The sequence below is a fragment of the Oratosquilla oratoria genome, chromosome 30, assembly GCF_046742065.1.
Source record: "Oratosquilla oratoria isolate Oo_2021 chromosome 30, ASM4674206v1, whole genome shotgun sequence".
Classification (NCBI taxonomy): domain Eukaryota; kingdom Metazoa; phylum Arthropoda; class Malacostraca; order Stomatopoda; family Squillidae; genus Oratosquilla; species Oratosquilla oratoria.
Window position 1 is genome coordinate 2,566,260 of NC_134806.1, and position 27,500 is coordinate 2,593,759.

General features: G+C 44.8%; 1 protein-coding gene across 1 annotated transcript in view; it reads left to right on the forward strand.

Moving 5' to 3' along the window:
- Positions 1-27,500, forward strand: part of sd (TEA domain transcription factor 1 homolog scalloped) — a 385,386-nt gene that overhangs the window by 75,480 nt on the left and 282,406 nt on the right. The gene's annotated exons all lie outside the window — the stretch shown is intronic.

Sequence of the window (27,500 nt, forward strand, 5' to 3'; positions counted from 1 at the left end):
TCTCTCCTCTTTCTTTTTCGTCGCTGAAACTGTCCTGACAATTTTTTCTTCTTCTTCTTCTTTCTTCTCCCTGACTTAACCCAGCCCTCCTTGAGCAGCACCTCTGGCTCAACATTCGCCTCTTCCTCCTCTTCTTCCTCCTCCTCCTCCTCCTCCTCCTCCTCCTCCTACTCGAGGCTCCAGAGGTTCCTGAAACTCCACGCGTCCGCGGGAGGTGTAGGTTAAGCTGTTGGCATTTGTATTTAGTTGTTTTGTTTGTTTATTAAAACGTTGATCTTTCTTTAGGTGTCCCCCACTTCGCCAAAGATTTTGGATCCTCTCTCTCTCTCTCTCTCTCTCTCTCTCTCTCTCTCTCTCTCTCTCTCTCTCTCTCTCTCTCTCTCATCCACATCCTCATCCTACTCCTTTTTTCTTCTCCTCCTCCTCCTTCTTCTTCTCTTTCTTCTCCTCTTCCTCCTTCTTCTCTTCCTCTTTCAGTATCGCTGCGATGTGAGTCGCTACTCCAACTCTCATGGGCGGAGTTGTGTGTACGTGTGTAAGGTCATAGCATTACCCACAGATCGGTCATATATGAGCTCTGAGCTGTCTTCTGGAAGGGAAATAGCTGTCGATCACGAGTCCAGCATGTGATCCAAGCCCATGGTGAATCACACGCACACACATAAGCGTACATGAACAGGTATGTTCACATGTGTACATGCGCACACACGCGTACACGTTAATGTACACACTAGTGCTTGGCATCCAACCAGTGTCATCTCCCCCCCTCCCCCCAACGCAGTGGGATGGGCCCCCTACGACCCATATTAATCACTTGTTCTTCAATTCGTTAATCCAATTCTTAGATTTTTCTACAGTACCATATCTCTCTCTCTCTCTCTCTCTCTCTCCTCTCCCCTCCCCTCCAAATTCGCGTTTAATCTTCAGTTATTTCACCTCACTCCCTCACTCTTCTCCCTCCTCTCCCTCCTCTCCCTGTCTCCCTCTCTCCTTCCTCACCATCCTCTCCCTCCTCCGTTCCTCCATCTCTTCTTTCCCTCACTCACTCCTTCCCCCTTCCCTCTTCATTCAACCCCTGGTTTCCCCTTCCCTCCCTTCCTTCCCCTTCCTTCCCCCTTCCCACTTCGTTCAATCCTTGACTTCACCTTCCCTCCTCCTTCCCACCTCCCCTTCCTTCTCCTTCCTTCCCCCTTCCCACTTCGTTCAACCCTTGACTTCACCTTCCCTCTCCTTACCACCTCCTTCCCTCCCCCTTCCCACTTCGTTCAACCCTTGACTTCCCCTTCCCTCTCCTTCCCTCCCCCTTCCCACTGCATTCAACCCTTGACTTCCCCTTCCCTCCTCCTTCCCTCCCTTCCTTCCTCTTCCTTCCTTCCCCTTCCTTCCTTCCCCTTCCTTCCCCCTTCCCACTTCGTTCAACCCTTGACTTCCCCTTCCCTCCTCCTCCTCCTCTCCTCCCCTTCCTTCCCCCTCCCACTTCGTTCAACCCTTGACTTTCCCTTCCCTCCCTCCTTCCCTTCTCCTTCCTTTGGATTCCCCCCCTTTTTTCTTGTGCTCCAGATTCTCATTTCTCAGCACGGGATTCCCCCCATCCCCCAATTCCCTTCTTTCGGTGCTCACTCCCCCCTTCCCCTCTCCCCTTCCCCTTTTCCCCTCTCGATTGTACCCCCTATTCCTCCCGCGTTGTATGTAGTACCACCCTTTCTTGTTCCTAACTCCCACTGTTCCCCTCCCACTCCCAATCACCACACTCCACCTTCCTCCCCCCCCCCCACCATCTCCCACTCCTCACACACGACTCCCCGTGGGAGGAAGGGAGTTTGTTATACTCGAGCGAGCTTCCACGCGGGAAAGATAATATTTGCTCCTGTCGCCCGGCAGCGGAGACCCGAGCGGATGGACTAGCGGATCAGTAGCGGCTGAGCAGGAGGGGGGGAGGAGGGATAGGGGGAAAGGGGGTAGGGGGTGTTGGAGATGGAGATAGATGTGACCAATGGTATTGGTGGAGAAAGGGGAAAGGTAATGTGGTGTCCGGTTTGATAATGGTGGAGAAAGGGGAAGGGAGTGGGGGGGGCAGGGGGTGTTGGAGATGGAGATGGATGTGACCAATGGTATTGGTGGAGAAAGGGGAAGATGAAGGGGGGAGTGTTGGAGAAAGGGGACGTAGTGGTGGAGAAGGCGATGGTGGGGAGAGGGGGCAGATGTTTGAGGTGGAAAAGGAGGATTTGGAAGAAGAGGTACTGTCGATATGGAAATGGTGATATCTGTGACGAATGATGGTGGTGATGGTGGGGAAGGAGGAGGTAAGGAAGAAGAAGGTGAAGGAGAAGGGAAGAGGAAGGAAGGGGAAGGAAGAGGTAAAGAGGAAGAAGGGGAAAGAGAAGGTAGGGAGGAAGATGGGAAGAAGAGGAAGGAGGAGGTAAGGGGGAAGGAGAAGGTTAGGAGGAAGAAGGGGAAGGAGAAGGTAAGGAGGAAGAAGGGGAAGGAGAAGGTAAGGAGGAAGGAGCAGCTAAGGAGGAAGAAGGGGAAGGAGAAGATTAGGGGGAATAAGGGGAAGGAAGAGGTAAGGAGGAAGAAGGGGAAGGAGCAGCTTAATAGAAAGAGGGGGAAGGAGAAGGTTAGGGGGAAGAAGGGGAAGGAAGAGGTAAGGAGGAAGAAGGGGAAGGAAGAGGTAAGGAGGAAGAGGTGGGGGGGGGGAGATATTCCTATCAACATGCGCGATTGCCACAATATTTGGAGGATTATAGTTTCCATTTTACGGCCATTAGGAGGAGGAGGAGGAGGGGAAAGTTGGTGAGGTGGGGGGGAGTGGGGGGAGGGCTCTGTCGATGCTCTTTGTTTGAGTCGGTTGTCCGGGTGCTCTTTGTAAATGGTGATTGCAGTTCCACCGATTTATTGCTTGCTCCAAATATGGTGATACTCTTTGCATCCAGTTTCTGTTGTGACGTTGATTGTATTGTGCTAATGGCTTTTATACTCTTTGTCTGTGTGTTCATGTTGTGATTGTATGAATTTTGTATTATTATTATTATTATTATTATTATTATTATTTGTATTATTATTTCTTTATTTTCTATAATTCTTTGGATGACCCACAGATTTTTTCGGGTACAAATTATTCCATTGGGAACCACAAATTCGCAAGTCACTAATATTTGATTTCCTCTCTCTCTCTCTCTCTCTCTCTCTCTCTCTCTATTTCATTCAGCTGAGAGAGGTAACTCCCGTTACAGACGCGTTAAGTTACCATCGGTAATAGTAACTATTTCCTCAGATACCATTGAACGAAGATATTCGCGTTGAACATCATCTAAACTACAAGGGACAGGGAAGGGGGGAGGAGGATAGGAGAGGAGGGGGGGAGAGTGGGAGAGGACAGTACACAGCTGCATGGGACAAACCAATGGCACCGTTTGGCACTCAGGAGGGGACGGGGGGGGGGAGTGCCATAGATGGAGAGTAATCTACGTAATACACCGCCGGGAGAGAGAGAGAGAGAGAGAGGGAAGCGGGGGAGAGGAGGTGAAGAGTGACTCTTCTTTCCGTTTTCTAATAAGGAATTCCGTAACCCCATCGTGGGTACTGCTTCAGAAGTCTTCGGGAACTCGAGGAACATGGGACCTTCCTGAAGAGGGCGCTGACGAAGTTGTTTGTTTATTGATACGATGAGCGGTGTTGATGAGCCTACAGGGCCAGCCGCCCACCCAGTGGGCGTGCCATGGGCGGAGCCGGGGAGTGGGTGGGATAAACAAGGTAGTGAAAAAATAACTTAAGGTTAACCTCCATTGCAGTGGAGTTAATCCCTAAGTTAAATGCAGGTTTAGGGTTAATCCTCTCACGTCAGGTTGCTTTGGGCTGTATAAATAAAAATAAATAAATCTGCGTCACTGGTCCGTAGGGGTTTTAGGGGTTTTGTCACACACACACACACACACACACACACACACACACACACACACACACACATCCACATCCACACACACACATCCACACACACACCCGCAGCATATAACACGAAGTCATTATATGGAGTGTGGGAGTCAGATACATATATATATATATATATATATATATATATATATATATATATATATATATATAATTGTGTGTGTGTGTATTCTAAAGCGTTAATAGTTATTAATTTCAACCAACGTGAATATTCCCCCGCCCCTGATTAAAATCACGAGACGGCAACCAGAATAAACATCATAATGTTGGCGCCACTGGGTGAAGCAAGAGTAAAAGGGACGGGATTACTTGGCACGGAAAAGGGATTAAGATAACTAAGTTGCGTCATAAAGAAGTTAACAGAGACGGATTTGTGTTCTTCGTTACAATAGGACCCCCTAACCTGGTTGAAATCGCCTGTGGGTTAATTAGGGTGAACCTAGTCAACACCCTATTCCGATTACCATGATGATCGCCTTGTAGCGCCCGTAAGGCCAGTGTTTAGCAGAAGAAGCTTTGTCTGGAAGGAAACGAGAGACCTGGGCCAACGGACAAAGAAAACGTAATCAAGTCAAACTCGTCATTTAAGTCCACGAAACGCGGTTCACGTACGGAGTGCGCGGGGACACGAGGACGACGTGGCTTGGAGTGGGAGATGGAGTGCTTCGAGGACGAGCTGTAAGGGTGAGGTTGGAGTGTGAGGAGGGAGTGGGTGGGGGGGAGGGGGGAGGCTATGCGGGTTTAAGCGTTGTGACCTTGTGGATCTAATAGCGTTGTTGTGACGCTTGGCGAAGACTTGTGACAGATGGCAGACGCTTGCATATGTGCACGCGTGTGCACTTGTACTTATGTGCACATGTGTGCACTTGTTCGTATGTGCACATGTGTGCACTTGTTCTTATGTATACATGTGTGCACTTGTACGTATGTGCACACGTGTGCACTTGTTCGTATGTGCACATGTATGTGTGCACTTATTCGTGTGTGCACTTGTTCATATGTATACGTATGTGAATACGTGTGCATTTGTACGTATGTGCACACGTGTGAACTTGTACGTATGTACACATTTGTGAACTTGTACGTATGTGCTACCGTGTGCATCTGCACGTATGCGTGCATGCACATTTGCACGTACACAAATGGCTCGACGGTGGAGTGGTACCGTTCTCGACAGATAATTCAGCGATCTGAGTTCGAGTGTGTAAGGTCACATTATTACCTATATATCGGGCTCTATATGAGCTTTAAGCTCTCATTCGGAAGGGTAATAACTGTCGATCACGAGTCCAACACGGTATTCAAGATCGTTGTGATTCGCTTACACGCACACACACACACACACACACACACACACACACACACACACACACACGAGCGCGCGCACAAAAATATGTAAATTGTTTGTGTACATTATACTCGTATAATGTGTATTTCAGTAATTTGGGGAAATTGGTTTAATCTCGCGTGTAGAGATAATGATGACATGAATATTTACAACCTAACTATAGTTATGAAATAATTACGTGTTAAACTAACTATAGTTAGGAAATACATGCATTTACCTATTTATAGGTTTGAAATAAATGTATTTACCTAACTATAGTTAGGAAATAGTTACACGTGTTTAACTATAGTTAGGAAATGCATGTTTACCTAACTAGTTATGAAATAATTTATATATTTGATTATAGTTATGAAATACATGTTTACAACTATAATTATGAAATATTTGCATGTGTTTACCTAAATATAGTTATGAATTACATGAATTTCCCTAATTATAGTTAGGAAATGCATGTTTACCTAACTAGTTATGAAATAATTTATATATTTGATTATAGTTATGAAATACATGTTTACAATTATAGTTATGAAATATTTGCATGTGTTTACCTAAATATAGTTATGAATTACATGAATTTCCCTAATTATAGTTATGAAATACATGCATTTACCAAACTATAGTTATGAAATACATGTGTTTACCTAATTATCTTTATGAAATGCATGTGTTTGCTTAACTATGAAATGCATGTATTTACCTAACCATAATTATTAAATTACACGTGTTTTCCTAACTATAGTTTTGAAATACATGTATTTACCTAAATATAGTTATGGAATGCATATGTTTACCTAACTAGATTTATGACATACATGTGTTTACCCAAATATAGTTATGAAATGCTTAGATAAGGACTGCACTAGTGGGGTACCATTTCTGCTTCCGTCATTAAAATTTGTATATATTTATGTGTACATGTATGTATGTATGTATACCCTTCCCTCCCTCCCTCCCTCCCTCCGTTCCTCCGTTCCTCTCGTTATTCTTATTTAATCTCAATCGTGTGTATTACGAATATGAAGTAGAAAAGCCAGTAAAGAGGAAAACGTCGCACTCGCAAAGTTTCCGTCCATACATTTGGTGTTTATTATTTCGATAAATATTGTATGGTATTGTACTCGTTGGTAATCTAGATGGCACTCCGTGGGGTGGCCTAATCTCTCGTCCATATAAGTACCAATACCTGTAAAAATTAATAACTGTATTGGATGGTGTAAATAAGAATTAATGAATAATTAGTAACGAAATGAACGAGTGATATAATGAGGTTAAAATGAAATAGAATTGAATAGAGGTTTAACTCGCGCGGTTTGTAAATGCACATATGAATGCACTGCACGGGAACCTAGTATGTACAAAACCACAGCAAGCGTGTGTTCCCTGTATGTCAATCTGCAGGCTGTACAACTCTTCCACCCCAACCACCACCACCACCATTTGCAACCACACACACACACGCGCACACACACACACACACACACACACACACACACACACACAACACACAACACACACACCACTTCATTGCCTTACATTCAACCCACAGCATTTCAGGAATTGAGACAGATGTCGGTGTGTGTGTGTGTGTGTGTGTGTGTGTGTGTGTGCGTGTGTGCGTGTCCACGTGTATGTATTTAGAATAAGTTTAACGGCGCTGTTCTCGTGTCAGTTTGTGGGTGTGATAGCGAATGTAGGACGAGGTTAGGGGTAGTTATAACCTGCCCCTGGCGATGCAAAGGGGGGAGGGGGACGTGTGGGGGGAGGGGGCAGGAGGGGGATGTGTGGGGGGGGAGGGCAAGCGGGAGGACGTGGGGTGGGAGGACGAGGGGAGGGGGGGCTGTATAGGCTAGGAAAACGAGTAAGGTCACTTTAGTGCCACAAATATAAACATCGGGATTCAAGTATGGGAGAATGTATCCCCCCACACTCTGAAATCCGCGGAATGTGAGAACAGAGGAAAGGGACGAATGGCAAAGAGAATAAAGAAATTTGTTAAGAAGAGAAACAGAAGGAAGAAGAGGTGGAGGGGGGGAGGTTGTAAAGAAGAGAGAAGGGGCACAAGAGGAAGAAAATGAAGAAAAGAGGGGAAAGATTACACTGAAAGAAGGAGAGAGAGAAGGAGGAAAAAGAGACGAATAAGAGGGACAAAGAGGAGGGAGAGGTGGGGAGGGGGAGGAGGTCAGTGGGGGTGCCGTGGTACAGTGGCGAGAGAGAGAAAGAGAGAGATGTCACAGCAAGGGCACAGCGGTTGCCTTCTATTCGTCTCGCTTGCGCGCGCATGCGCACGCACACCCTGATCACAAGAACATGCCTCTTGACTGCCTGAGATTTAGCTGCTCGTGGCCATGCTTGTATACACTCTGAAATTATTTGTGGTTGCACACACACACACACACACACACACACACACACACACACACACACACACACACACACACACACACACACACACTGTTTGATGAAGCCAAGGGAACAAGATCATATGAATGTAGCTTCTATGCTGTATATTACAATTAGGTAAAAACACGTACACGCACATACACACACACACATACACACACACACACGCACACATACCTACATTTGTGGACTTGTATCAACAAGAAATAACAATGTTGTACAACACGACAATTTCTTATCTTACTGTTTTGTTTTTAACGCTTGTAACAACATCTTTTCACTGTCAAGAGTTTTTATAGTTTTATAGTTCTGTAGGCTATATATTTTCAGCAGTAATGCTGCTATACCTAATAAACCGTATATTATTATTATTACTCACACACACACACACACACACACACACACACACACACACACACACACACAAATAGTGTGTGCAAGCACCATACATGAATTTAAGAACAAACTAAATGTTGCGAGATACAAAGACAGGACACCACGAGCATAGCTCCGCTTCCCGTAGAATACAACTAAGTAAATACACACACACACAACACACACACACACACACACACACACACACACACACACACACACACACACACACACACACACACGGGAAGCATGTAGGTGCTTCACGAAGACATTCTGTCCTCGCTTGGCACGCGCCTCGACCCAGTGGGGCCAGTAACGGTGCCTGAGCGTCTCTGGGGGCCTGGGCTACCCTTGCAGTGCTGGGCAGTGCCGGCACTCCCCCCTCTCCCCCTCCTCCCCCTCTCCCCACTCCTCCCCTCCTCCCCCTCTCCCCACTCCTTCCCTCCTCCCCTCCTCCCCCTTCCCTCTCCCTTTCCCTCCACCTTCTCTCTCTAGCTTCATACCAGCCCATCCCTCTAACTCCCTCCCTCCCCCTCTCCCTCCTCCTACCTCATTCCCTCCCCCTCTTCCTCCTTCCTCATCTCCTCCCCCTCCTCCTTCCTCATACTCTCCCCCTCCTCACTCTTCCTTATCCCCTTCCCTCCTCACTATTCCTCATCCCCTCCTCACTCTTCCTCATCCCCTCCCCCTCATCCCCTCCCCCCTCCTTCATCATCCCCTCCCCCTCCTCAATCTTCCTCCTCACTCTTCCTTATCCCCCTTCCTCTTCGACTCTTTTTTTCCAACTCTGCCCCACCGCCTTACTCACTCATCTTCCTATACCTTCCCCCCTTCTCCTCCCTTTTCCCCTCTCCCCCTTCACCCTCTCCCCTCCTCTCCCCCTTCCTACTTTCCCCTTCCCTCTCCCATCCCTTTCCCCTCCCCCACTCCCGTCCTCCCCCCTTCCCCCTCCCCTTTCCCCCCTTCCCCCTCCCCTTTCCCCCCCTTCCCCCTCCCCCTTCACCAAAAGCACAAGTGACCCCCCCTCACCCCCGTTTGCTACACCACAAAAGACAGTTACGAGTCAATCGTTCGTGTGGTTTGTGTACGTGTGTGTGTGCGCGAGCGCGCGCGAGCCATGTCGCGGTTTCGAATAGACAGCGGGCATGCAATCTCCTGCTGGGGTGCCAGCGATCGGTACCAGTGCCAGTTGTCACCACCACCATCATCACCATCATCACCAACATCACCGTCACCACCACCATCATCATCACCATCATTATCACCATCATCACCACCATCATCACCACCATCACCATCATTATCACCATCATCATCAACAACATCATCACTATCATCACCACCATCATCATCACCATCATCATCCCACCCCCACCCCCCTTATACGCAATCTTGGCCGTCGTCGTCGTCATCGTCATCGTCTTCGTCATCGTCGTCGTTTTGCAGCTGGTCTGCCATGCAATACTACCATTGCGGCACGCAAGGCAGACGACCAATCCTTCTAAACACGTTGTGTGTGTGTGTGTGTGTGTGCGTGCGTGCGTGCGTGCGTGCCCGCTTGTGTGTTTAAATATATTTACTCATGTATGTACATATACGCACTAGTATTGAGGTATGATTACTAAGGTGTGTGTATGTAAGCTTGCGTATGTCCTTGTGTATATTAGAATTACATGTCAATCTTTTGTTGCACAGACACGTGACAAAGACTTGTGTGTAGCTTTGTTTGCAGCTAGTCACGGTTTTCTTTGTGTTTGTTAATATCGTGAGTGCGCTCCATCGCTGCCTCACTGTATTACAATTGCCCAATGTTCTCTTTCAGCACCGTCATTTCTCTCTCTCTCTCTCTCTCTCTCTCTCTCTCTCTCTCTCTCTTCCCACTTCCTCCTCCCTCCCTCCCTCTCCCCCTTTCCTACTTTGCATGTCATATGCGTGTTATTGTGCAGCTAAAGGAATGGGAATGACTTGTGTAGTTTATGTAACTATGCCTCATTGCATTGCCTGTTGCAGCATACTCCAGTCTAGGGTTTGCAAAGCGTCACTGAGTAATCAATAAGCTCGCCATTTCTTTTTTCCATTTGTGTGTTCCTCCAACGTAGCCAATGATCATTGAGTGTATTTTACTGTAAATATAGATAACTTGTGTGATTATACACGTTAAATGTTATTCATTTTCATCTCTTCTTTCCCATGTTAAGACTCACAGCGTTTCCATTGACTCTGGTCCCATTAACTGTCGATTCAGGACATTGCACAGGCAGTGCAATGTAGTTCAGTTCGAAGCTTTAAGAATCATTTAGATAAACACCTAAGCAAGATGCTGTAATGATTATAATTTATTTTATATTATTTGTTTTTGTTTTGTTATCATTTGTCTGTTTGATTCTCATTTATTATTAGTTATATGTCAATTTATTATTATTTACTATTTACCTGTTTGTTTATTATTTAACTATACCTATGCATTTATGTATTTTATTTGTTATTTACATTATTATAGTTTTTATTTATTAATTTATTATTATGATTTTTTTCGCATCCGACCTAGATATGGACCAAAAGGTCTCTTGTCGGCATGGTCCGCCTTTGTAATCCTTTGTTTGTGTCCATTTACCTGATTGTAATATAAGGGAAAGGGGCTAAGCTCGTAGGGCCCCGTCTCCCCTTTCTCCAGTTACCTATTGTTGAATTTGCTTATGGATTTACCTTGAGTTGTACCAACTTCTAAGACGTGTATTCACCTTGGTCTTTGGACCACGTGTTGGACTCGTGATTGACAGCTATTTCCCTCCCGGAAGAGAGCGCAGAGCTCTTATGTCCGATCTATGGGTAATGCTATGAACTTACACGCACACACAAACACCCAACTCCCCGCCCACGAGAATTGGAGTAACGACTCGAAGCGTAGCGATACTGAAATTATTTCAGCCCTGGGCAGGATTCGAACCCGGACCGCCGTCGTGACAGTCGAGGACTCTACCTACCGCGATGTGTGTACTCGTGTATAGTATGTATGTATATATGTGTGTATATATATATATATATATATATATATATATATATATATATATATATATATATCTTTGTGTAGAGGAAAGTAATTTGGTTAGAGTTCTCTATTTAATTCAGTGTACTGCCATAGTGTTCTTATTGATAGCAGTAGTCACATTATATATACAGTATATGTGTGTGTGTGTAAATACACAAGTTTTTACGTCGTCATGAGTAACGGTGGAGCTTTATAAACTCAATAAATACTGGTTTGATGTTTTTCAAGTTGATAATGGAGATGTAAGATATGACAGTATTAGTAGCCTGGGTGGGGGGGGGGCATTCGAAACGATGATGAAGATGGCTTAGGTGATAGTGTTGGTGATGGTGGTGGTGAGGAGTGTGTGGCCGCGCTTGTGGTGGTTGTGGTTGTGCCTCCCTCCCTCCCTCCCTCCCTACCTCGCCACTGCCACCACACACACACTTGAGGCTATTTTGAACACCGGGGCGATGGTGTGGGCGAAGCGATAGTCAAATGGACCGACCCGGTGCTTTGCCCGACGTGGCCGTGGGCTTTGGGGCAAGCTGGCTTAAGGGTCATTTTCGCTTGGCTCGGTCAGACCAAGGGGGCTGTCCTTGTCAACGACTCCACCGTCGCCGCCGCCGCTTCGCGTGGCACACCCGGTGACGACCTCTCTCTCTTCTCTCTCTCTCTCTCTCTCTCTCTCTCTCTCTCTCTCTCTCTCTCTCTCTCTCTCTCTCTCTCTCTCTCTCTCTCTCTCTCCACCCCTTCCACTTTCCACTCCACCTCCACCTCGCACTCTCCGCACGCGCGTGTGCTGTCGTGGACTGTTGGTCTATCACTACCCCGTGTAGTCGTCCCTCTCTCTCTCTCTCTCTCTCTCTCTCTCTCTCTCTCTCTCTCTCTCTCTCTCTCACACACACACACACACACACACACACACACACACACGCATACACATACACGCAGACACACACAAACACACAGGCACATACACACAAATCTCGTTATCACCCGGTATCATTCATTCATTCGAACAGTTATGGGACAATTTCCTCGCCGCACATTATTTTCCCCAGATGTTGGACGCTGACCACCCTTAAGGCCTGCAGTAGGATCCCTGGGCGGAATGAAATCGCCTGGTGACGAAATGAATTAAAGGAGACTAATATAAACGCCAAAGGAATTAGATTCCATCTTTGGAGATCAACATCAAAGGGTTGGGATTGATTTATTTGTAGATTAAGTGAAACGGCCTTGCTGTGGATGTACTGTGTCTTGCTGCATTGCGTTTGACCCAGGGTAGTTGGCGGATGCACGGATGACACGTCATCCACGAGGAGCTGAGATGGTAAGGGGTGGAAGGGGTTGTGGAGGGGAGTGGAATGGGAGTAGGTACGTGTCTCTGACTTAGCTACCCCCCTTATAGGAGGGAAAAAAATCTTGATATGTAGATAGATTTGTAGGCTATCCTTTGGCGTCTGTTGGGGTTTCACAGACCTGAATCGAGTCGCTTGGGGGTAGCCAGAATAAAGACAAATGAGTCAAGTGTGGACACCACACTGTCGATGATTTGTATATTTTGACTGCCGTCAAGCGATTTTATTCACCCGAGGAGAGGCGGGGGGGAGGAACAGAATGAGAGGGTACAGTTATCTTAGGACCCTGAAGTAGGTCAGTGGGTCCTGTTTATGTGCTTGAATGGACCCAAGACGGGTCCTGTTTGCTCTCTCTCTCTCTCTCTCTCTTTTTTTTTTTTTTTTTTTGACTCTCAAAACCTAAACGTTCACATTGAACCGTTTTAAAGAGTCGCATAAGAAGAGTCAAAGTCATCGCATACTCTATGGCGGTCCTGGAGTCACACTGACTCCCAGTATTTGTCCTCTTGAAGGACAAAAGAAATCCACTCCCCACCTCCTCCACCTCCTTCCACCTCCACCTCCTTCCACCTCACTCGTCTCGGTTGTGTTTGTGTTGTGGTCCGCTGGGTCGATATATTAGTGACCGCACCTTGGCTAAGTTAGGTCAAGTTAGCTTAGCCTCTGGGTTTGGCGTAAATGGGAATTTCTCGTAAATAAAATTTCGCGTAAACAAAATTTCGCGAAATGGGTTACATGATCTTATGAAGGCTCCCCCAATTCATGACCCCAATTTTATTTATTTATTTGTTTATTTATTCGCGTTGCTAATACCTTTGCGTTGGTGCCAATCGTAGAGTCCTTGCTCCCACCTCTCTCTCTCTCTCTCTCTCTCTCTCTCTCTCTCTCTCTCTCTCTCTGATGTTGGACACCCCCCACCCCCAATTACCCGAAACGAACCAGACAGACAACTGAGCATTATGATTCTCAGATTCACAAGGTTTGTTGGCAAATTGTCCCAAGATAGAAATAAATAAATAGATAAATTGGCCCTGTGTTGAGAGAAAATAAACATTAATTGACTCAATATGAAAAGTAAAGAAATAAATAGATATAAACTAAGTAAAATTTCTCAATGCTGTAAATGAATAAAAATAGATAAATGAATTGACTCTATTAAGAATAGATAGCACTTTTTTCAAATGGTGAAAATGAATTAATGAATAAATAAATGCATAAATTGGCCCAATATTAGAAATAGATAAATTAATTACATAAATTGGCCCACTATTAAAAATAGATAAATTAATAAATTGCATACATAAATTGGCCCAATATTAAAAATAGATAAATGAATAAATTGCATACCGAAATTGGCCCAATATTGAAAATATATAAATGATAAATCGCCACCCCCACCTGCCACCTATTACGTGACCCATTGAGTGTAAACCATTACACCCCATTAAGTGTGACCCATTGACTACTATTACATCTGACCCATTTCTCCCCTCCCTATCGCGCTCAGACCATCTGTACATACGTTGCGTCTGGTGGCCTGTTGGGGGAAGGGGGGGGGAGAGTTGGGGCGAAAGGGGGGATAGTGCCGCCACTCGAGAGGGGGAAGTGACATGGAACGAGGGGAGATGCAAAAGGGGGAGGGGAGAGGGAGGGGGGAAGGACAAATACAACTATGGCGAGGAGGGTGACAGTGAGTGGGTGGATATTTTTTGGGGGGAGAGAGTGGGGTGTGGGGAGGATGGATACAACTTGTTTTGGAAAGGGGAGAGTTTATGTCGGTATGGGGGGATTTTGGGGAGGGCGGAATTCGTGAGGAGAGGAGATTTTAATAATACAAGGGTCGAAAGAAAAAAAATACATTCATTAGATTTTTTTGGGGGGGGAGATTATAAATGATGAATTGGGGGCAGAGAAGTGGGGAGAAAGGATTGGGTGATTCTAGGGGGAAGGGGAGTAGGGGAGATTAGGGAAGAGGAGGAGAGTTAGGTTTAGGGAATAGGGTGAGTTAGGTCACTGAAGAACCAATCAGTGGACTCAGTTGACCTCACCGATCGGTCACGTGACATCACGGATTAACATGCTTTTGCGTGTTCTTGGAAAAGGAAGTAAACAAATGAACAACGATTGGCGGAGAGATGGCCTGCTTCTCCTGTTGCTTTGTGTGCTCGAGGAGGAGGAGGAGAACGAGGAGGAAGGAGGAGGAGGACAGAAAGTCGGCCTCTGAAAGTTGGTGCTCGTTTCGCTTGAACTCTGTGAACGAGTTACCAGCTGTTCGGGAGTTTGTCGCGGTCAACCAGCTGTCCTGGCGAGGAAGTCGCCGCACTCAACCAGCTGGCTGTCGCGAGGAGACTCTAGTACTTTGTCTTAGTTTTAGTGATGTAGTAGACGCGTCCCTAGTGAAAAACTAGTCATAACTTTTAGTTAAGGTTGTGTTCTCTTGTGTTAGAGGAGGTGTGCGTTTGATGTTAGGTTAGGTGGTGGTCTGCCCCTATTTATTTATATATTTGGATGTGCTGTGTCTTGTGACACTGTTTCTGACCTAGGGCAGTGGGTGAGATGTAGGGATGACCCGTCATCCAGGAGGAGCCAAGATAAGAGGGAGGGAGGGGAGTGGAGTATGTAAGGAATGGAATGTGTCCGAGTGTATTTTATTTTTTTTTTTTTTTTTTTTTTTTTTTTTTCTCTCCTAGTAATGGGGAATAGCCTTTGGTATATGTATGCATTTATTTATTTATTTATTTAGACTTGCAGGGGGTAAACATAGCGTCGGTGTTCTTGTTCCCGCCACAAGTGTTTGCAATGGAAGATCCAGGAGCATTATTTTTAGACTTTTAATGAATTTCATTAAATCTTCTCGGAAATGAGTGGCAGTCGGATCACGTGAATCGTCACCCCGGACTTCAACAGAGTGACAATTCTTCATGTGGGCCATTTTGGGTTGACGACTCTTCAATTCTATAAGTTGATGACAACAAACATAACCCTCAATCAACCTAATCTAACCCAACCTTTATTCCACTGTTGATATTCGGCGTACTGGTGTGACAGTTCTTCGGGTGGGATCTCATGGGGTGACAATTCTTCACGTGGGTATTCTGGGGTGACAATTGTTCCCGTGATCCGTCGTAGTGAAAGAACGGGGACAACCTGAGTGTAACGCGAGTAAACTTTGTTAACTTAATTCCCTTGGAACAGTACGGGACCTGAAACCCTCGCTGTTGTTTTGTTAACGCCTAATCCCAGTTAAGAATGGGGTTTACGTATCATCCTAGCTGTTACGTGGAGTGTGTGTAAATCTCTCTCTAACGCTTGTGTAATATATTATTTGGTACCCTGACTCTTTTTAAGAAGTACTAAGAATGGGAAAGGTTTATTAATGTGTTTTGGTTAGATATGGAATCACCCGCCCCTTTACAAGGGGAAATTGTCTTGGTGCTTGTATGTGTGTGTGTGTATGTATGTATGTATGTGTGTGTGTATGTATGCATGTGTGTGTGTATGTATGGGGTGGAATGATAGAATGGCTAGGACTCGGCCACTCTCTATATAAGGGAAAAAAGCCCTTCGACTTTTATATATGTGTGTGTATCGATGTACGTTTGTGTGTGTGTGTGTATGCACAAGGTGGGCTGGGTATACGCTAAGGCTCTGCCACCTAAGGGGGAATAGGCTCTGGCCTATATGTGTGTGTGTATGTGTGTGTATGTATGTTTGTATGTGTTTCTCATGCACCGCTGAATGCCCGTTGCAACATGGTTTTCAGCAATGACCCAAGCACAGATAGGATATCGAACCTCACGAGTTGCAATTATTCAAGATCAAAAGATGGGAGAGATGTTGGCACCAAGAGCGAACCTGACGTTGTGGCACTGGGTGCCATTATTCACAATCAGTGTCGGGTCAGGCATTGGCACCCAAGTGACACGTGGTCGGCGCCAAGAGGGGCTTCTGGCGCCGGGGGGAGCCGTTCTGTGTTATGTTTACTGTAATCAGGGATAGAACCCAAACACACACACACTTTTTTTTTTAATACTGCATACAGATACGTGTGCATATAACGCGCGCGTGCATACACACACGCACATGCATGTATGCATGCATATACACAAAATATATATGTGAAAGAAACATGAATTATTTCTGTTATGTTTAAAGTTAAAAGTAATTTCATTATTGGGATTTCTGAGCAGAATCGAATTATTTAGATTTCTTAGAAATAGAATAAATGTATCTGGCATACCAATGCTACATTTAAACGTAACACAGACGTAACCATTTTTGTTTCGTTAATATGAAAACCTTCAACTATAATTAATATTAATTTTTATTTTATTATTATTATTGTTCTATTTACTTTATTTTATCATTATCGTTATTTTTTTTACCTATTATATTTTATTATTTTTTTATTATTATTATTATTTTTTTTTTTTTTTTTTTTTTTTATAATGAAAAATGTATGGATATTTTAAGACTTTATAACATAAATATATACAAAAATACCTTTCTAAATGTGCTGTATTTAATACAGTAAAATAAGTAATACAGTCAAATAAGACCTAACTGCTTATCCATAATATACATTGATTACAAATACCTTTTGTAGCGTGAAGAGCAACAAAGATGGTAACCCCAACACTCAGGTTAACAAATTATTATGTTTCATTACTTGCTATCGGGAAAGTTGTAGCAGTTACTACAAAAGTTGTTGTTGTTGTTGTTGTTGTTGGCGCCAATTAAGAACAACGCCATCTGTCGGGAGTTTGGAGAAACTTAGGTGTGACAATAGTACTTGGGAGTCTTTTGATTGCTCTGTCAGGATCACTTATTGTTTTGTTGTTATTGTAGTTTGCTCTCTTGTCGTTCCTTTCTTTTTATTTTTTCTTTCTCTTTTCGTTTTCTCTATTTTCTCTTTTTTTTTCCTATATTATTTTTGGCTCTCTTTCACTCCCTCTCCCCATCTCTCTCCTTTCCTCTCTCTTTCTATTTCCTCCTCTCTTTATCTCCCCCATCTCTCTCTTTCTCTCCCTCCCTTCCTCCCTCTCCCATCTCTCTCTTTCTCTCTTTCCTTCTCACTCTCTCTTTTTCCCCCAAAAAAGTTTTAGGAACCAATAGTTCTAAAGATCGGTTATATTGGGCAGTTATACTTTATGATCTCAATATTAAATATTCGGTTTAACTCGTCCTTGACCCTTTTGTCTCTCTTTTGCAGGTATGATAACCCGTGCAGTTGACCTCTTGATGGACATAGATAAGTGACCCATTATTTTCGTTTATCCATTTATTATTTATATGTTCATTTGTTACTCTGGAGACGAGACGGGATGACTGTTCGAATCCCCCTAGGGAGTCATCACGTGGGTGCAGCCTTAAATCCCAGAGTTCTGACAAAGGATGTCATACCTATCCACCTCGCAGAGCATAAATTACATTACACCGCAACAACATGGCAACCCAAAATGGTGGGAGAGTGGGTGGGAGAGTGTGTATGTTTCTAACACCTTATAAGGTGGTTACTTTTTTTTTTTTTTTTGAGAGAGAGAGTTGGTCAGTACCTCTCACCCCCTGGGCATAAGAGGTTCCCTTTAACTGAATGAAATCGCCTGGCGACACAAAATAACTAAACGCCCTGTGAAGGTTAATCACGGGCAGGTAATGAGAGCTTTGATTATCAACCGGGAGAGGGGGGGTAGATTTACCACACCCACCATAGGGGTGGTAGAAATATTACCCCTGGGGGGAGGAAAATTACACGGTAGGGGGTACATATATCACGCCTGAATACATAGTATTGATTTTTTAATACAGTACTTGACAAATCACATATACACAAGAGTGATGATATAAAGTATTATATATATATATATATATATATATATATATATATGTGTGTGTGTGTGTGTGTGTGTGTGTGTATGTATGTATGTATGTACAGCACTGAATGGATCCCAGTGAACAGATATACATTTTTATCAACCACAATACACTTTAATTCTAAACCATCAACATCGAGAGGGACTCGAGGAGGCCAACATGCAGATATTGAAACGTCGAGTCCTTGGCTGTACCACGTTTCAATTTCTGCATGTTGGCCTCGAATCTCTCGATGTTGATGGCTTAGATTTAAAGAGTATTGTGGTTGATTTTATATATATATATATATATATATATATATATATATATATAATATATAATCTTCACTTTGTGTTTTATTGTTTTACTGTGATTTTTATTTATACATTTTTATTTTGTGATGGGAGAAACGTAATAAATTGTTAGATACATAAATCCAAAGATGTGGATTTATGAGGAGCATTGGATGTGTGTCACAAACAAGGCTTTGAGCCAGATTTACAGTTCGATCCTGGGTGTCGGACACAGTTTCCCAAATGAACTCGACTGTCATCAGATCTTTTTCGAAATGTGACGTCATCCAGTCCTTGAAAAAAAAATATTAATGATAATGCTCAAAAAAAATTCTCGTGTGTGTATGCCTGATTTGCAATTATTGCATCCTATTGTTTTAAACCATTGCAATTTCTGTATGCATGCATGCTTTGCAACATATTGCAAACCCATTATGTAAAGTCTTATACTTGTATGCCTGTTTTGCAATTATTGCCCCCATTGTCTCAACCCATTGCACACCCATTATCTAAGGTCCTATGCATGTATGCCTGATTTGCAATTATTGCACCTCATATTCGCAACCCATTGCAAAACCCATTATCTAAGGTCCTCTGCATGTATGCCTGCTTTGCAATTATTGCCCCCCATTGTCTCAACCCATTGCAAAACCCATTATCCCATTTGGATAATGGCCAAGGTGAGGACCATTGCGAGTTTGAAGAATCCCTAAAACATGTGGGGTGGTGGGGGGAGGGAACTAGGCATTCTTATTCTTAACCCCCAACACTTCCCGACCCTAATCAAGCCAGCAAGACAACCTTGTGCTGTAAGACTCAACAAGCCATTACGTGACCTAAGATCCCATTTCTAACCTAAACAACCCAGGTCAAGTCCATATACTGCATAATGAGAACGTTGGAAGAGGGGCAAGATGGGGGTGACGTCTGCAGGGAAGCGGCTATTTTGCGTCCGGGGGGGGAGGGAGGGGGGGAGGAAATGAAGAGCAAGTCGTTGTGAATCAGGGAGACTTTCAGTAGTCGTAGTGCGAGAGGGGAAGGTTGGCTTCTTAGAGACGATTTGCTGGAAGTGGGGGAGGGGGGGAAAGGAGAAATTTCGTGGAAATATGATACGTCGTTAGTGGGGATTAAGGAAGGATTAGTGTTAGTTTAGTGTGATGAAGAGAAGGCTGAGGGATTACGTATGACAGAGGTGGGATGAAGGAAGTTGAGGATTGAGGAGGATATGAGTTGAGGTAAGAGGGAATCATGTTAGGAGAGGCAAAGTAAGGAAAGTATAAAGTCAGGGTAATTAAAGGGAAATTGGGTAAATTAGAGACTGAGTAGGTAAGTGAAAGGAGGGAGTGGGGAGGGGTTGATGAAAGATTGGTTAGGGATTGGAGAGACTGAGAGTAGTTGATGGGTTTTTGAGAGAACGAAGAATGATGGGGGAAAGTGGGTGAAGATGGGGGAAGGGAACTTGTTTGACATGAAAACAGGCTATGAGGAGTTTGGGTGTAGCTTCGGAGGATGGGGGGAGTTAATTATATGACATGGGAGGAGTAGTGAGGGAGTAGGAGGAGTGAGGAAGAGGTGATGGGATTTTTTTTTTTTTTTTTTTTTTTAGGGGGGGGGAGTGACGTGCCACTCCCACGGGCTTTGTTTGATGGTGTGTGGAGTAACATGTGGAGTAATGAATTGAAGTTCATGGACGTGATAGTTGTAATCACAAGGCATGGGAGTGGTAATGATGGAGTAGGAAGGGTGATGAGGGAGAGTGGTGGAGGATGAGGAAGGGAGTTGGGGGAGTCACGGGGAGTTGGGAGTGGGGTGGGAAGGCGTGGAGTAATGAGTTGGCAAGGCCCATCTGTTGCTAAATGACCCCACGCCTGTCCTAATGAGACTATCAGATTGCAGTACTACCTCTCCTTCGTCAGACGGTGGTTCCTTGGCTTTCCTGACGAAGACGACGACGAAGACGATGACTTCGTTTGTGTCTTCGTCAGGTACGTTCTCGTCGTCGTCGGTGTGTCCCCCCCCCCCCGCTTCAGTGTGCTTGTAGTGACGTGGGGGGTATAATTGCGTTATACACCGCTGTCACCGTTGTTGTCGTCGTTAACACCAGGAACTTTGTCGCCAGGATTTCTACCACCATCTCCAACACCAACACTACCGCCAGCACCAACACTACCTCCAGCACTACATCCTCTGTCGTCAGTTCTTATTATTACTCCCCCTCATACCTCCATTTCTGCTGACATCACTACCACCACCATCACCCCTCTCCTACCACTATCACCACCACCCTCCTACTCCTACCACTTCCATTACTACCACCACCAACCCTTCCTACCACTACCACCATCATCATCAACCCCTCCTACCACTACCACCACTACCCCCCCGACTACCACTCCCTCTACCACCTCCATCTTGGTTTATCGGTGGATGGCCCAGAACTTGTTTGATTTTTCATCAGAATAAAAACTACTGATTCCTCTCTCTCTGTCCCTCTCTCTCTCTCTATTTCTCTCTCTCTTTCTTTCCTTCAGTTGTGTTTTCCTCCTTCCTTCCCTCCTCTTCCTCCTCCTCCTCCTCCTCCTTTTCTCTCTTCTCCGTTTCCTCATCTTCCTGCTCCGTTTTTTCCTCCCTCTTCCCGCTTCCCGTTTTCTTTTTTCGTCATTGTTCACCGGATTTTATTATTATTCTTTATTGACAAATTTCATTATCCTTTACGTTTACCTCTTGTTTCTCTCTTTTTTTTTCGTCTTGAGCTCCCCTTCTTCGTTTTCTCCTCTCTCTTCTCCTCTCACTCTCCCATGTCTCCTCCTCCTCCTCCTCCTCCTCCTCCCCGTCCCTCTTCATCTCCTTATCTCCTCCTCATCCCTCTCCATTTCCTGATCTCCCCCGTCCTTCTCCATCTCCTCGTCCTTCATGTCTCCCCCACCACCCCATCTCACCTCCTTATCTCCTCCCCCAATCTTCTCCTCTTCCTGGTCTCCTCCCCCATCTGTCTCCCCGTCCTTCTCCACCTCCATATCTCCTCCTCGTCCTTCTTTTCTCCCCCTTCTCACCTCCTTATCTCCTCTCCCAATCTTCTCCTCTTCCTGGTCTCCTCCCCCATCCGTCTCCCCGTCCCTCTCCACCTCCATATCTCCTCCTCGTCCTTCTTTTCTCCCCCTTCTCACCTCCTTATCTCCTCTCCCAATCTTCTCCTCTTCCTGGTCTCCTCCCCCATCCGTCTCCCCGTCCTTCTCCACCTCCATATCTCCTCCTCGTCCTTCTTGTCTCCTTCCTTTCCTCTCCGCTTCGTTCATGTACTCCTCTCTGTCCTCTTCAAGTCATTTTCCTCGACTTTACTCTTGTTCTACGTGTCCCCTTGAACAACATATTCTATCTCTCACCTCTCTCTCTCTCTCTCTCTCTCTCCCTCTCCCTCTCCCTCTCCCTCCCTCTCCTGCTTCCCTTATATCCATATTCTCTATCTCTCTCTCGCTCTCTCTCTCTCTCCCGTATGGGCAAATTAAAGCATGACTTACTCTGTTGATATTTTAGCGATTTAGTAACACCCCTACGGACCAGATCCTTTGAGATCTTTCATAGAGATTAATCTTTTAAGAAAAAAAAATGGCGGTCGCTTGTAATCTTTATTGTCTCTTCCGATCTGCTGCTCTTCTTAAAATATTTCCTTTATCGCTTCTCTTGACAACATCTCTGCGATGGTTTAACGTCACAAATTCACCCTCATCGGGAGGCGAGAACGGTGCCCCCCACAGAGGAGTTTGTACCGTGGGACTGAATGAAGAATGCTTTGGGTTCAACTTCGCCGGTGGCAGGGTTCGAATAGCCATCCCCTCTCATCTACGTCGGAGCTAAATAATTTCTCTCTCTCTCTCTCTCTCTCTCTCTCTCCTTTCTATCTTTTTCCTTCACTTTCTTCCTCTTCCTCTTCCTCTCCCCATTATCTTTTTCTATACCTTTATGTGTGTGTACGCACGCGTGTATGTATGTATGTGTACATGTGTACACAAATGCACCATTTTGAATTCCATTCCTATCTCCATTACCACGATTCCTTTTCCTCCTGTTCTTCCTTCTCTCCCTCTTTCATATATATATATTTATTTTTAATCTCTTCTCTAGTTTGCTGGTAACGTTTTCACCCCTCCCCCTCCCCCTTTATTCTTTTCTTCTCTGCTTCTCTCTCTCTCTATCCCTCTCCTCCTATTTTTTTTTTTTTTTTTTTTTTTTTTTTTTTTTTTTTAATCTTCGCGTTTCCACTTCTCCTTTTGGTCGTCTGTAACTTCCACTCTCCTTCTATCCTTCTTTTCGTTCTCATTCTTTGACTTCCACCCCTTTTCGTTCCCCTTTTTCCCCTCGTCTCTCCCCCCTCGTTTGTATCCTATTCCCACTTGGACATTTTTATTCTCGTCCTTTTACCTTCCGTCCTTTTTACACGCCTCCTCCTCCTCCTCCTCCTCCTCCTCCTCCCTTTTTATTAACCTTGGTTTGGAATCTTTGTTTCTTCTCTCGCCATTTCTGTTTCTCCTCTTAGTCTTCTTTTCTCTCCTCTTTCTTTCCATCCTCTCTTCTTTCCCCTCCCCACTCTTCCTCCCTCGCTCCCTCCCTCCCTCTCTCTCCTTCCCCTAGCTTTACTCTCCTTCTCTCTCCACCCTCTCTCTCTCTCTCTCTCTCTCTCTCTCTCTCTCTCTCTCTCTCTATCGCTCTTTCATCTCTTTCTCTCTCTCTCTCTCTCTCTCTCTCTCTCTCTCTCTCTCTCTCCCTCCTATCATATCTTCATTCTCATCATATCTTCATTCTCATCATCTATCTATATCCCTCCCTCTCCCTCCCTCCTGTCATACCCACATTCTCATCATCTCTCTCTCTCTCTCTCTCTCTCTCTCTCTCTCACTTTCTTTTTCTCTCTTTGTATGTGTATGTGCCTTGGTATAGTTAAATTACTCCCCCGTCCTCCCCTCACCTTTGTATCTACCTTTGTTCAGCTTCTGTCAAGCCTCTCGTTCCATGTAGTTCATGTAAACACTCGTTTACACGCACACACACACACACACAAACACACACGCGCGCGCACACACACACACATTCTTTGTGTACACGCACGTATATGAGTACGTTTAATTAATTGAATATTGGAAAGTCTAGTCCCGCGCGCGCGCGCGTGTGTGTGTGTGTGTGTCTTTCATCACGATCTTGGATCACGCGTTTGACCTGTGATCTACAGCTGTTACCCTCCCGGATGAGAACTCGGAGATCGTGTGTGACCCGATCTATGGGTAATGGTATGACTTTACACACATACACACGCAGTTCCTTGCCCACCAGTGTTGGAATGCCGGCTTGTAGTACAGCGATGCTGAATTAGCGGTTGATCATGGTACCATTGCACCATAGAGGTGTGTGTGCGTATATATATATATAAGTGCATATAGTATCGGCCTGCTCTCTTTATTTTCATCCCGTCCTCCTCCTCAATAAAAAAAAAATAATAATAATAATAATAATGACGGTAATAATAATGATAGGTCAAGCACCGAAACAGCCTCTGTAAGGACCAATAGGTCTTCTGTTGCTTTGTCCATGTAACTCCTCTCCTCCGTTTTCTGTGAGTTTTCTTTATCTTGCCCATGTTTTGGAGTCTCTTTCTCTCTCTATCTCTCTCTTCCTCTCTCAGTAATGCAGACTCAATATTCTTGACATCATCTTTCTCCTTTCCTCGTCCTCCTCTTTCTCCTCCTCCTCCTCCTCCTCCTCCTCCTCCTCCTCCCTTTCTTCCTCCTCCTCCCTCTCCTCCTCCCCCTCCTCCTCGCACGTCTCCACCCCCAACAAATTCTCTTCCTCATCTATTTCTCTCTCTCTCTCTCTCTCTCTCTCTCTTTCTCTCCTCTCCTTTTCTTTCCAATCCTGTGTACCCTAATATTTCCCTCTCCTTTGTCTTGTTCCTCTTTTTCATTTACTATTTCTTGCTATTCCCCCCCTCCTCCCTCCTCTCTTCTCTCTTCTCTTCATCCTTCCCCCCACCTCCATTTCGTGTCCTCCTTTGTCTCCTCTTCTTCCTCTTTATTTCTTTTTTGTTTTCTCTTTCTTCTCTCTTTCATTTTTCTTCTATTCCTTTTCATCCTCATCCTTCCTCCTCCTCTTCCCTTCTTTCCTCCCTCCTCCTCTTCCCTTCTTTCCTCCCTCCTCCTCCATTTCATGTCCTTCTTTGTCTCCTCCTCTTCCTCTTTCTTCTTTTTTTCTTCTCTTGTTTTCCTTTTTCTTCATTCTTTTCATCATCGCTTCCTTTTCACCCGCATCCTCTCTCTTCTCCTCCTCCTCCTCCTCCTTCTCCTCCTCCACCACCACCTTCTCCTCCTCCACCACTTCCTCCATTTCCTATCCTTCTTTGTCTCTTCTTCTTCTTCTTCTTCTTCTTTCTCTTTTTTGTTTTCTTTTTCTTCTCTCTATTTCCTTTTTCCTCGTTCTTTTCTTCTTCGCTTCCTTTGCACCATTATCCTTCTTCCTCCTCTTCCTCCTCCTCCTCCTCCTCCTCCTCCTCCTCCTCCAAATTATGCTTCTTATCCACACTTCCTTCATCATCTTCCTCCTCATCCCTTTGACTTCCATCGACTCTTCTTCCTCCTCTTCCTTCTTCCCCCTCTTCCTTCTTCTTCCTCTTCCTCCTCTTCTGCTTCCTATTCGTCATCACTCCTTTCCTCCTCCTCACATCCTTTTTCATGCCTCTTTATTTTTCGCTTCTTTCTTCCTTTTCTTCCTCCTCCTCCTCCTCCTCCTCCTCCTCCTACTCTTGCACCTCTTCTCAATCCTCCTCTTTCTCTTCTTCCTCCTGTTGAACTTCCTATCCTCCTCCTCCTCCTTCTCCTCGTCTTCTCCTTTCCCTTCCTCCTCCTCCCCTTTCCTTACTTCCTCTTCCTCTTTCTCCTTTCTCCTCCTCTTCTCCCCTTCTCCTCCTCCCCTTTCCCTACCTCCTCCTCTCCATCTCCTTCCCCCTCTTCTCTTCTCTTCTTTCTTCTCCCCTTCTCCTCCTCCCCTTTCCCTACCTCCTCCTCCTCTCCTTCTCCTCCTCTTCTCTTCTCTTCTCTTCTCTTCTCTTCTCTTCCTCCTGGCCTGCCTTCCGCCCAGACCCCTCGCGTGTTCCCCCTTTCTTCTTAATGCGTTTTCCTATATCCCCTTTCACATTTCATTTGTAGTGGGATTGATCAATTTAGACTTTGTGCAGTCAAGTATATAACCTTTGTGCATTTATTCATACATTTCATATAAACTGTCATTTTAGCAACGCGCCTCTTGTGCATTATGTGTGCTTTCGCCTGTACTATATGTATGTATGTAAAGGTGCGTGTGTGTGTGTGTGTGTATGTATATGTGTGCGCGTATGTGTACGAGTGACCGTGTGTGCTTGATTGTGTACGTCTAGATATGTATGTGTGCCTTCATATGTATGCGAGTGTGTACGTGTCTGTGTGTGTGTGTGTGCGCGCGCGCGTGTGCGCGTATGTGTACGAGTGACCGTATGTGCTTGCTTATGTACGTCTAGATATGTATGTGTGCGTTTATATATGTGCGAGTGTGTACGTGTGTGTATGTACACGTGCATTTGCGATATTGTGTGTATATTCACAAGGTACGTACAGAATATTGAATCGCTTTATGTGTGATATATTTTTTTATGCGAGTTAGTGTTCAGACCGCCATAACTTGGGAATTAGAAAGGGAAGACATCAAAGAGGATTAACAGAAAATAACTAAAGCGGTTTAGTTAAGTCGTGTGTGGGGGGAGATTAACGTTCACAAGCGCTTCTGTCCATGTGCGCAACCTCGTCTGGGTATATTATTCACCTGGATCACGTGTCGGACTCGTGATCGACAGCTATTCCCGTCCGGAAGAGAGCTCAGGGTTCACATACGACCGATCGATGGGTAAAATGTGACCTTACACGCACATACACACACACCCAACTCTCCGTCCCACGAGAGTTTGAGTAACGACTCACAGCGCAGCGGTAATGAAATTATTTCAGCCCTGGGCGGGAATCGAAGTCAGGCCGATGTAGCAGCAGTTGCGAATGCTACCACTGCGCCGTCGAGTCGTGTGTGTGTGTGTGTGTGTGTAGGAGAAGGACCCTACAAGTCTGAGGGAAAATGAAGAAAGTCGAGAAGATTTTTTGTATAAAAGTAGAAGAACAGAATGAGATGAAGACCCGGAAGGCAGTCAAAAAACGAGATTAAGTCATTTTGACCTCCGAAATAATCCCCGAAAATATCAGACCTGCCTGAAATGGAAGAAGCTTTTGCGGGGAACTGTACGGAAGTTGCGCGTGTTGAGTCGCGCGTGTACATGTTGATGTACACACTTTGTACAAGTTGATATATCGATGTACGCATATGCACAAACATACACGCACACACACACACACACACACACACAGTGTATATATATATATATATATAATATATAACTATAAGTGAACACACGTACCCGTGTTCTTATTAGCATATATATATATATATATATATGTAATATACGAAAGCGCTCTGCTTCGTTAGTTTCTATTCCCAAGTGTTCTACTTTGCATAAGTGAACACACGTACCCGTGTTCTTATTAGCAAATATATATATATATATATTTGCTAATAAGGGAAGTCAGGCCGATGTAGCAGCATGTAGTATATATATATACGTATTCCGTGTTATATTTCATATGTTTACAATTCTCCACAAATTATTTGAACACATGCTATTTCCTCGTATAGATCATGCAATCCCTCTTTCTCTCTCTCTCCCTCTCTCTTTCTCTCTTCGTTAAAGGGGAAATACTAGTTTTTGAGAAAGTAAAAACGATATATTTGGCCTTCGTATGAGGAACAATAAGGTTAGGATCAATGGAAAC